The sequence below is a fragment of the Macrotis lagotis genome, chromosome 1 (genome assembly GCF_037893015.1).
Source record: "Macrotis lagotis isolate mMagLag1 chromosome 1, bilby.v1.9.chrom.fasta, whole genome shotgun sequence".
In the NCBI taxonomy this organism is placed as follows: domain Eukaryota; kingdom Metazoa; phylum Chordata; class Mammalia; order Peramelemorphia; family Peramelidae; genus Macrotis; species Macrotis lagotis.
In genome coordinates, this window is record NC_133658.1 from 250,576,151 (window position 1) to 250,588,652 (window position 12,502).

Consider the following 12,502-nt stretch of genomic DNA (forward strand, 5'->3'; position numbering starts at 1 on the left):
CCATGAAACTAAATTGAGACTGAGTTAGGTGATTTGTCAATGGTCACATAGTAAGTGTCAGAGCTAGAATTCCAGCCAAGTCTCATAATTCCATGTTCACTGTGTCATTCACCATTCCCTAGCACCAACTAACGACTAACAACAATTCAGATTTCCAATGAACTTTACAGTTTATTTACAAATAACTCCATCAGGATGGGAATGTTAATATTATCACCATTTTAGAGAAAAGAAAACTGAGTTCCAAAGAAATAAAATAAGCTGCCCAAGGACAGACACCTGACTCCTAACTCCAAGTCTTTCTCCTGCTTCACACTGAGAAAAACAGGATGAAACATTACATCAGATTACTTTGGTGACAATTGCTTTCAGCTTTAAAGTCAGTATCTGCATAGTTTATTGGAGTTAATTATCCAGAGGTCCCTTGCAGCTCTAGGATTCCATCCTCCTAAGCACTGCCCCCAAACAAATGCAGATATAAGAGGTTGTCTTAGGACTGACTTGTATCAATCTCTAAGAAATAACAGACAAATCTCCAGTGGATTAGCACAGACTCCAACTGGCATACCAGCAGGGGTAGCAAATTAAAAAAATATATATTCAAAAATGTGATGATCAGGAAATTACTTCTGAGATGAGCTTTCCTGCTAATGACTGTGAAAAAGGATTGTTAGCATGGGGAAATGAAAATGATACATTATAATTTGACATTTTCCATGCAAATGGAAAAGTACTAGAAATATCTGCCACTTAAGTGAAAAGAGCATTCTACCTGCAAAAGAGGGGAGACATATTCCTTGTCACATCCTGAAATCAGACCTTACTCAGGATTCGTTAAGGATGGTAAAGCAAATTGGATACCTGAGCCTAATAGCAATAGTATAGATCACACTGACTGTAAGAAAAGAGGTCCCTTTTATACGCTCCTTGCTTGTCTTAGTAAGACCTGTCATCCCTCTCCTGGGTATCGTCTTCATCATCAAGAAGCGGTAGTCATGGTTCTTTTCTGCAAGTGGTCATCTTCTTTATCCTATAGCATCTCTCCCACTCATACCTTTCTTGCCACATTAGTACAGTGACCATACTAATTTAAGACCACTTCACCACTATTGCAATAATTGCCTCCTAACTGATCTCTTTACATTCAGTGTTCCTCTTGTCTAAAGCATCCACCACATCAGATTAACTCCCTAGGGTACAGGGGCTTGACCATGTCACTCTTCTACTCAAAAGTCAGTTTCAATAGCTCTCTATTATATAAAATACAAACTCAACTTTATACTTAATGACCTTTCCAGTAGGATTCCAACCTACTCGTCCAGCTTTATTTTACATTATTTCCTTCATACCCTCTATGTTCTTGCCAAACTGGATTACCAAGCATACCACTCCAACCTCACTGTGGCAGAATTATACATTTAGATCCTATTCTTTTTTCTGCATTTTTAAACAGTATTTTATTTTTCTAACCACATGTAAAGATCATTTTAACATACATTTTTATAAGATTTTGAGTTCCAAACTTTTCTCCCTTCCTCACTCCCTTCCCTTCTCCCTAAGACGATAAGCAATTTGATTTAGATTCTATGTGTGTGTATATATATTGATATATCTATATATATTTATATATACACATTCATTGTAAATAAATACATATGTATACACACAATCATGTAAATATATTTCCACTTTAGTCATTTTGTAAAAAAAAAAGTAACAGAACAAAAGGAACAAACTATGAAAAAATAAAGCAAAAATAATATGCTTTGATCTACAATCTTATTCCATAGTTCTTTCTCTAGATGTGTAAAGCATCATGAGACTTTTGGAATTGTCTTGGATCATTGTATTACTGAGGAAAACTAAGACAATCAAAATTGTAGATCATGGTCTTAACCTGGGTCCATGATTTCTTTTTGTATAGGCATTCAGATAACTGTATTTCAAAAGAATTGGTGTCCTTTGGAATTCTATATATTTCATTTTATGCATGTAAAAACATTATTCTGAGAAGGTATTCAGAGGCATCATCAGACTGCCAAAAATGGGTCCAGGACACAAAATGGTTAAGAATCCCTTATCTTCAGGTAGCACCTCCTCCAAGTCACCTTCTCTGATTATCTCAGTTAAAAGTGTTCTTCTTTTTCTTTTTTCATATTTCCTAGAGTATCTTGCCTGGACCTTTGCTTTCTCTTTCTAGCTTATATGATAATTATATGAGCTGTCCTCTCTACTGCCAGACCCTAATCCCTGGAGAGAATACAAGCTCTTTTGGGGAAGGAGCAAATATTTTTCTCCCTGAATCTCCAGTATCAAACACAGGGTCTTTGTGTAGTAGGTATTTGATAAACATTTCCTGATCTGAATTCAAAATTAGAGCTTGGAAATATTCAATAGTGCATGTCTCTCTTCTCTAGGACATTAGAAACTATGACAGAAACACACCAGTGGAAGTCAGCATTAAAGAAGGATCTTCTAATACAAAAATACAGTGAAACATCAGCTTCAACCCTGTGCAATTCTCCATTGAACACAGACCATCAGGAAAGACCTCTATAATTCATTCATAGTATCTAAAACTGAAAGATTTCTTAGAGGTCATTTAATCTAGCACTACTACCATCTCCCCTTTTATTTATGGTTTAAAAAAAGTGAGCCCAAATGATAAGTAGTATATACCTAAAACCATCAACAAACATTAAATGTAATGGGGATAAACTAGGAGCATTTCCAATAAGATCAGGGGTGAAACAAGGATGCCCATTACCACTACTATTCAATATAGTAATGTTAGATCTAGCAATAAGAGAAGAAAAATAAATTGAAGGAATTAGAATTGACAATGAGGAAGCAAAGCTTTCACTCTGCAGAAAATCAACTGAAAAACTACTTGAAACAATTTACAACTTCAGCAGAGTAGCAGGATATAAAACAAATCCACATAAATCATCAGCATTTCTATATATGAACAACAAAGCCCAAGGATAAGGGATGGAAAGAGAAATTCCTTTTAAAGTAACTGCAGACATCTCTGAGAGACCAACTCATACTTCTCAGAGTGGCCAATATGACCAGAAAGTACAATGATTAATGCTGGAAGGGATGAGAGAAATCTGGGACACTAATAGATTGTTGGTGGAGCTGTGAACTCATCCAACCTTTCTGGAGAGCAATTTGGGATTATGCCCAAAGGGCAGCAAAAAATGTGCATGCCCTTTGATCCAGCAATACCACTACTGGGTCTATACCCTGAAGAGATTATGAAAAAGGGTAAAAACATCACTTGTACAAAAATATTTATAGCAGCCCTGTTGTGGTGGCAAAAAATTGAAAATTAAGTGAATATCCTTCAATTGGGGAATGGCTTAACAAACTGTGGTATATGTATGTCATGGAACATTATTGTTCTATTAGAAACCAGAAGGGATGGGAATTCAGGGAAGCCTGGAAAGATTTTCATGAACTGATGCTGAGCAAGATGAACAGAACCAGAAAATCATTGTACACCCTAACAGCAACATGGGGGTGATGATCAACCCCGATGGACTTGCTCATCACTTCAGTGCTACAACCAGGGACTATCTGCAATGGAGAATACCATCTCTATCCAAAAAACAAATTATGGACTTTGAACAAGACCAAAGACTATTACCTTCAAATTAGAAAAAAAAACCATTATCTTATTATGTAATTTTACTATCTCATAATTTATTTTTCTTCCTTAAGGATATGATTTCTCCATCATCACATTCCACTGAGATCAATGTATGTACATGGAATCAATGTAAAGAATAACAGAATGCCTTCTGTGGGGAGTGAGGGAAGGGAAGCAAGAATGGGGGGGGGATTGTAAAACTCAAAATAAATAAAATCTTTATAAAAAAATAAAGAAATTGCAGACAACATAAAATACTTGGGAATCTACTGCCCAAGATAAACTCAGAAACTGTATGAACACAATTATAATGTACTTTTCACACAAATAAAATCAGATCTAAACATTTGCAAAACTATCAATTTCTCAAGGTTAGATCGAGCTACTAGAATAAAAATGACAATTCTACCCAAATTAAATTACTTATCAATGCCATACAAATCAAACTACCAAAAACTATTTTACAGACCTAGAAAAATAGTAACAAAATTAATCTGGAGCAACAATAGGTTAAGAAAATCAAGGGAACTGATATAAAAGGATGCAAAGGAAAGTGGTCTAGCTGTACCAAATCTAAATCTAAACTATAAAGCATCAATCATCAAAATGACCTGGTACTAGTTAAGAAATAGAGTAATGGACCTTTAGGATAGGTACTAAAAGAATAGTTGTAAATGACTATAGCAATCTATTGTCTGACAAACCCAAAGACATTAACTTCTGGGATATGAACTCACAATTCAAAAAAACAACTGCTGGGAAAACTGGAAAATAATGACAAAAGCTAGACATAAACCCACATCTCACATCCTATGCCAAAATAAGATCAAAATGGATACAGGGTTTAGACATAAAGGGTCAATTAACAGCTCAAGAAATACTCTTATCTGTCAGATCTGTGGAAAGGGAAGAAAATTATGACCAAACAAGAAATAGAGTACATTGCAAATTTCAAAATGGATGATTTTGACTACATTAAAGAAAAATAATAAAATCTAATAAAACCAATGCAGCCAAGATTAGAAGGGAAACAGAAAGCTGGGAAAAAACTTTCATAGCTAGGAGTTCTGATAAAGGTCTCATTTCTAAAATATAGAGAGAATTGAATCAATTTATAAGGTTACAAGTCATTCCTCAATTGAAAAATAGTCAAAGAATATGAACAAGCAGCTTTCAAATGGAGAAATTAAAGCTATAAAAATCATATGGAAAAAATGTTCCAAATCATTATTGATTAGAAAAATGCAAATTAAAACAACTATGAGGTACCACCTTACACCCATCAGACTGACTAAAATGACAAAAAGGGGAAATGATTAATGTTGGAGAGGTTGTGGGAAGATTGGGACAGTGATGCACTGTTGTTGGAATTGTGAACTAATCCAACCATTCTGGAGAGCAAAATGGAACTATGCCCCAAAAGCAGTAAAGCTTGTCAAACCCTTCAACCCAACAATATCAAAACTTGATCTATATCCAAAACAAATCATAAAAATGGGAAAAGTTCCACACATTTGAAAATATTTATAGCAGCTCTTTTTGTAGTGGCAAAGAATTGGAAATTGATGCCCATCAATAGGAGAATAACTGAACAAGTTATGGTATTTGAATGCTATGGAGTACTATTGTTCTATAAGAAACCATGAACAAAGGGAGCAGAACTAAGAGATCATTGTAAACATTAACAACATTGGGAGTTGATAACTATGATGGATGCAGTTCCTTTTAACAGTTCTGAGTACTGCAGAGAGGACAACCCTGTGAGATTTATTGTGTACAATGCCATCCATTTCCAGAAAAAAAAGAAAAACAAAACAAAACAAAAACCACAGAATCTAAATGAACACTATGTTCATTTTTTAAAAACTTATGTGTTTTCCTTCCTATCTATTGATTTTCTTTCTTTTCCCCTAGTCCTAATTCCTCATATACAAAATTACTAATATGTAAACATGTGAAAGACAAATGTACATACAAAATTTTTATCACTGAGGGGAGGGGGATAGGAAGGGAGGGTGGTAGAAAAATATGTCACTTATAAGTATACAAGAGGATGAATGTTAAAAAGCTTTCATAACATGTAATTGGAAAAAAAAAGTGAGGCCCGAGACACATTAAGAATATACTACCGAGGCAGCTAGGTGGCGTAGTGGATAAAACACCAGCCTTGGAGTCAGGAGTACCTGGGTTCAAATCTGGTCTCAGACACTTAATAATTACCTAGCTGTGTGGCCTTGGGCAAGCCACTTAATCTCATTGTCTTGCAAAAACCCTAAAAAAAAAATATGCTACCCTCAAGGATAGACACTTAACTAGATAAGTTGCAGAGGTAGGATTCAAACCCAGAATCCCTGATTCCAATTCCAGTGCTTTTTCTTTGTATCAAACCACTTGGTTCTCTCAATTTCCTTCCTTACTTCTATCATGGCTCAGGTTGATATAGCACCTCAAGAATTTCAAAGCATTATTTTGGCCATATTTATTAGAAATCTATTGGGTACCAAAATTATAGAATTATATTGACATTCTCATTTAATATACAAACATGCTTTGTTCAAGACTCCATAGCTAACAAGTAGAAGAATGTAGACTTTAACTCTTGTTTCCTGACTAACTAGGATATCCTTTCTAATATTTTACAATGCAGTGAAGAGTTTTGTCTATGGATTCACCTGAAGTCTAGTAATTCAAATTGAAAGGCTACAGGTTAAAGAGTAGTTGGATTCTCTCTGATGCTCTGATACTGTGACCTTAACCAATCCCAGTCTCTTTCTTGGACTGAGTTTTCTCATCTATAAAACAGAGAGACTGTACAAAATGACCACTAGGGTCTCTTTAGCACTAGATCTATGGGGAGTGTACCATAGTGGATAAAGTACCAATCTTGGAGTTGAGATCTGAGTTCAAATCCTGCCTCAAATATTTACAAACTGTATGACTCTGGGCCAATTATTTAATCTCACTTAGTCTCAGTTTCTCTATCTGTAAAATACAGAAAATAAGAACATCTACTTCAAAGGGCTGCTGTGAGAATCAGTTTTATAGAACATACATAAAGCATTGCCTTATGACTATGTCAACTATTATTATTATTATTATTTGTTTTTCTCTAACCTCTCCAAGAGAATTTCATCATTGGCTTTTGACAAGGAAACAATAACTAACCCTTTAAAGGCCAAGTTTCTGTAGGCTCTTTGAATGTAGTTTCTTTATACAAAATTGATCTCTCTTCTTTCTAATATACCTAATACATTTCATGTTTTCCTCACAATGAGAGGAAGGACCTTGCACTCTTGACTTTAGTTGTGTGATCTTCACACTGACTCTTATGGAGAATATGATAGTAGGTTTGCTTGTTTTAGCTCTCTTCCTTTCCCCTTTCCCCATCTCCTTCTCAGGCTGAAAACCCAAATATCCACCTTGTTGTGGGAGACTAATGTCAACTGGTCCAAAAAATTTACTAAGTGGTACTAGCACCCAAGTCACATCAGCCCTGGACATTCATTCTCACCTGTCACTCTTTCTGAAATACCAACCTTGAAAGATGCTCTTTGGATCCTTCCCGGTCTCAAATCCCAGCTGACAAAGTCATTAAAATGTCTGTCCCTAAAGTCAGCAGCAATAATTGCTCTTCCAGTTGTCCTCAGAATCCATTTGGGGGCAGCCGTAGCCAATATGCTGAAGTCAGCAGCTGCCACATCTGGGGCAGCCCTAGTTTCTCCTCCAGGTGAACTTGAGAACAAATAACTTTACCTCATCTTCTCCGTGACTGTAGGGTTCCATGGGGCAGCAGACTTCCAAACGGCTCTGGAAATTTCATTAGTGAGAGTCAGAAAAGGGGGGAAAATGAGGTCACTGGCAGCCTAGGGTATTAGAACCTGATACCTGCCATCACTTGGCCATCACCTCCCTGGGCCTCAGTTTCTAAAGGACTGAGGTCACTTCTTAGCTCTGCTACTTACTCTTGGTAGAACCAGTCACTTCAGATTATAGGATCCTGGCTTCAAGAGTGAAAGGAAGCTCAGAGGCCTCTAGTCCAAACCTGTCATTTCACATATGGGAAAATTGAGACCTAGAGAAGTTAAATCACATAAAAATCCTTTAGCTCCCAATCCAGAAGGTCCTGCCTGCTCTTTACCACCCAGTCTCAGTTTCCTTCTCTGTGAAATAGGAATTTTAAAAATAATGCTTCTATTCCTTGCCTTCCAAGAAGCATTTTAAAGGGGACCTCATTGAGCTGCCCATTGTTCATGGCTCCTTAGCAAATCACTGCCTTATTCTGAGGCATTGGTGGATAGAAAGAAGTACCATTTGGATTTGGCATTCTTTCTATCCCATTCTCCATAATCCAGTCAAGATATTAGCTTTCAATACTGGCTGTGGTTGAAGGCAGGACTTCTTTTCTGTCTTGATCCTATCCTCACTTGAAGTGGAAAGTAGCAGAGTTCCCTGTCAAGAATGACAACTGTCCATCTTTCTTTTAATGTTTTCCTTAAGTAAGGTCTAAGAAGCAGCATTTTCAGTTCCATTTTTCAGAAGAAGAAATGGATGTTTAGAGAGGAGAAATGAAATTGGTTATGATCCCATGGCTAATGAAAGGTCAAATGGGCATTCAAACCTGGGTCTTCTGGTGTACCAGGGCATCTGAAGCTGACTGTAGTGAATTACCTGAAATTCCTCTTAGCCTAAGAGACTGTTGGCCTGACTTAGCAAAAGAAGCACTGTATTCAGAAGTGAAATCTTAGTCCTCTTAATCACTAGCTCTGTGACCTTGAATAACATCATTTCCTTACTCTGAAAGAGTTGGACTAGAAGGTCTCTAGTACAAAAGACTAACTAAGGTAAGCCAATGAGTCTATAGTTTTAAGACTCAGAAATTTACAGGGGACTGATAGCATTTTGTTGTTGTTGTTCAGTCATATCCAACTCTTCATGATCCCATTTAGTGTATTTTTGGAAGAGATACTGAAGTGGTTTGCCTTTTTCTTCTCCAGCTCATTTTATAGATGAGGAACCGAGGCAAAGAGGGTTAAGTGACTTGCCCAGTGTCACCTAACTAGTAAATATCTGAGGTGAGATTTGAACTCAGGTCTTTCTGACTTCAGGCCTGGAGCTCTATCCACCTCATTGCTTAGTGTCTTACTGATATCACTTAAATTCCGTCAGAAATACTGTATAGAAACAGCTGAGTCTAGCATCTAATTAGCAATAATAGCAATAAGGTACCTGCAGCCTCTCCCAATGGAGGCCAGGGACCCCAAGGGGTCTTAGAATTTCTCCATTCCCCCCAATAAAGAAATTCTTACAATTTTGATTTTTGCTTTGTTCTAGATCCCTTCCAGTGATTTTTACATGGAGTCTTTATCATCTCCCTGCTACAAAAGCCTCTAGTCTTAGGGGTGGAATTTGATGAGTACTTTCATCACTTTGGCAATGAGTAAGTTCAGAACCATTACCTTTGCTGAAGGAATCCTTCGTCAGCCCTCTGTACTTTCCAGGTAGGATTATTATAATTCAGCTGCAGAGGCCCTGGGGCATCATCCTATGAGATTAGTACAGGCCATTCAAAAATGTCACTTTTGGGTTTCTGATTAGGATTAGAGAACTGCTCATATCATAGCATTAACATTATATCATAGCATTAACAGAGACATTAGGGATCGTTTAATCCAAGCCGCTTATTTTATAAAAAAAAAAGAAAGTGAGTCACAGAGAAGTTGGGAGGAAGCTATGTTATTATATAGGATCTAGGATCTAACCCTGGTTTTGCCACTGATTAATGGCTTGACCTTGAGCAAGCCACTTTATTTCTTGGATCTCAACTTTCTCATCTGTAAAAAGATGAACAAAATGTACAACCTTGTATGCTCCTTTCAACTCTTAACAAATTATGTCCTAAGGTCCTTTCCAATTCTAATGACCCAGATCCTGAGGTCCGTTCCAGCTTTGACATTCTATTTTCTATAGTCACATCAACAGTAAGTTGCAAAGTCAAATCTTACTCCACTTCCTCTTTCCAAATCAGTTTTCTTACTAGGCTTCTTCCCTCACTATGCTTTCTTTATTCTCACCCAAGCATAGAAACAAAATGAAATCAACTTGCAAATCCATCCAACGCCTTTGATTCTAACATAATAGACCAAAAAAAATGAGTACATGAATAAATACATAAAGAACAAGCTTGCCCAGACTCTCAACCAAGAATGAGTCCATGGGTCTGCTCCTGCCTAGGAGGGGCACTTGTTTCATTTTCCATTTGCTTTAAAGACACAGTGTACCTCAAATCTAACTTGGTAGGACTACACTTCACAGTTAAACCTTGTTACCGTCTCAACTGGATGCTCTAGCCCCAGATGTTTCAAAGATGACTAAGTTCCACACAGTGACAGCAATTCTGACTCCATTCCTCATGTCTTCTCTTTCCCAAACTCCTTCACCCAAGCCTTATTTTACATAGTTCCCAGTCTCCTTAAAATTCTTGTTTCCCTTTTCTAGATGGACCCCCAACAATACCATTTCTGTGATAATTTAAGGTTTTCAGAGCCCTCACAATAGCCCTACAAGTCTGGAAGTGCAAATATCATTGCTCTTATTTTACTGCAGAGGAAACAGAGAGGGTAAATGACTTGCCCAGGGTCACCCAGCTAGGAAATGTTAGTGCTGTGATTTGAATTCAAGTGTCTTGGCTCTAGAGACCATTGCCACAGTTCTCTCCTGGCCTGCTCTGGTCATTTGGGAACATCCCAAGACCAGGCATGCTGCACATGAAGTAGTCTCCTTCTAGTAATAAACTAATGCTTGATGCCACAGGCTCAACTTTCCTTCTAGAGTTGATCAATCCCAGCTCCTCTAACAGTCCCTAAACTGTTGTTTGATTTTGTTTTTTAAGATAAATTTCATTCCATTTACTATGACAAATCCAGTCCAATTTAAGTTTATCCCACTGCTCTGATTGATTGTTTTGTCTTCGTGTAAAATGATTTGGTATTTAAACTTCTACGCAACCTAGGTCTTTTTCAACTTATCATACTTTGCTTCCTTCCTCACATTTTATGGTTAAATCAGACTTTCCTTCTTCTTCCTCACTTATGACATTCCAGCCTACCCATAAGGCCTCTGTATAAACTGTCCTCCATTTATTTTTGGAGCACTTTCTGCCTCTGCCTCTGCCTCAGAGAATTCCTAATTTCCTTCAAAGCTCAAGTCAAGCACTACCCCAAACATCAGGATTCTCCTGATCTTAGCAGTGTCTACCTTTAAAGACATTACCTCCTTTGTTCTTACCTATGTATACATGCTCACAATTAGTCTCCACTTAGGATACAAGGGCTATTTCATTTCAATATATCTAGCACACAGTAGGTATTTAATGAATATTCAGTGATGAATTAAAATGTATGAGACAAGTCTTCATCCTAACCCTGTGACGGAAGTGGTACCAATGTTATTGTCCCTGTTTTTAATTGTTGTTCAGTCATTTTTCATTCAGGTCTAACTCTCTATAGCTTCATTGGGGGTTTCAGGATAAAGATAATGGAATGGTTTGCCAACTCCTCCAGCTCATTTTACAAATGAGTCAACTGAGATAAACAGAATTAAATGACTTTCCCAGAGTCACACAGCTAATAGGTTTCTAAGGTCAGATTTGAATTCACAAAGATGAGACTTTTTGATTCAAAGACCAGCACTCTACCCAACACCACCTGTTTGCCCATCCCTATTTTACATATAGCCTTCAAGGCTTAGAGGAATTAGGGAACTGATTGCATAGTAAGCATCAGGCATATGTAACCAAACATTCTCATTTTACATAAATAGGAGTCTACACCGATCCAGGGGAAGGGGGAAGCCATTCCTAGAGTCCACTCACGCTACATACAGATGAGGAAACTGAGGTCTAGAGAGAAGCTACTCATTAAAGCTAGCATTTATATTATCTTTTAAAATTTACAAAGTGTTTTACATCTATAATTTCAAATGATCTGATTTGATTAATTTGCAGTCACATGACAAGTTATTCACAGAGCCAGGACCAAGACTAGAAGCCAAATCTCTTGACTGCCAGCCTAAGTAGTCTTTTCATGATGCTAATCAGCTTCCTGTGACCCTCCCAGGCCAGAGCTGTCATCCTTCCTTCTTGCTTGCCTCTCTCAACTGGTTTCCTCCCTCCCTCTTCCTCCAATTTAGAGCCTTCAAAAAGCAGAGAGCAGAACAAATTGGGAATGTTGTACATCCTTTGAAGCCATGATTTTCAGTGGCTTCCCCACCCCCATCCACCTTCAGTTTAATTTATAACAGTATTAAGCTTTTGCTCCCCACACATTCCTGCCTTGGGCTTGCTAGCTCTGCTCTGTGAGTGGTATAGCATCTCCTGGTTATTACTGGCTATTCAACACTTCAGACGTTCTTTAGTCTCATTTATTAACTGCCCTGAAGCATAGTTCAGAGATCACAGGATTTGGACTCAGAAAGGACCTTGGAGACCCAGCTATTCCAACTCTCTCTTTTGGCCGAAGAGAGAATTAAAGCTCAGAGAAGGAAAGGGACTTGCCCACGGTCACATCAAGGCCCATGACTTCTGACTCCAAATCTGGTGCTCTTTTTACTGCACCATCTCCAGGGCCTTTTTTGTTCCCAGGCCTGTGACAAGAATACCCCTAAGCTGCCCATCTTAGTATGTCAAATCCTACTTCTAGACTTCTAGACAGTGAACATGCATTTATTAAACATCTGATCTTTACCAGACACTACTGTGATAACTTTGGGGGTTCAAAGCAAGGCAAAATGATTTTCCTTTCAAACAGGAATTGCCCAGGATTGAGGCTATTTACTCCTGAATTTTTGCTT

At 37.6% G+C, this 12,502-nt stretch overlaps 1 long non-coding RNA gene across 4 annotated transcripts in view; it reads right to left on the reverse strand.

The window, feature by feature from the left end:
- Nucleotides 1-12,502, reverse strand: part of LOC141515793 (uncharacterized) — a 160,196-nt gene that overhangs the window by 60,029 nt on the left and 87,665 nt on the right. For all 4 annotated transcript variants that reach the window (XR_012476550.1, XR_012476544.1, XR_012476536.1 and 1 more), the window contains exons 2-3: nucleotides 9,112-9,197; nucleotides 7,192-7,462 (exon numbers count right to left, since the gene is read on the reverse strand). This is a non-coding gene — a long non-coding RNA (uncharacterized LOC141515793). The remainder of the gene's footprint in view (nucleotides 1-7,191; nucleotides 7,463-9,111; nucleotides 9,198-12,502) is intronic.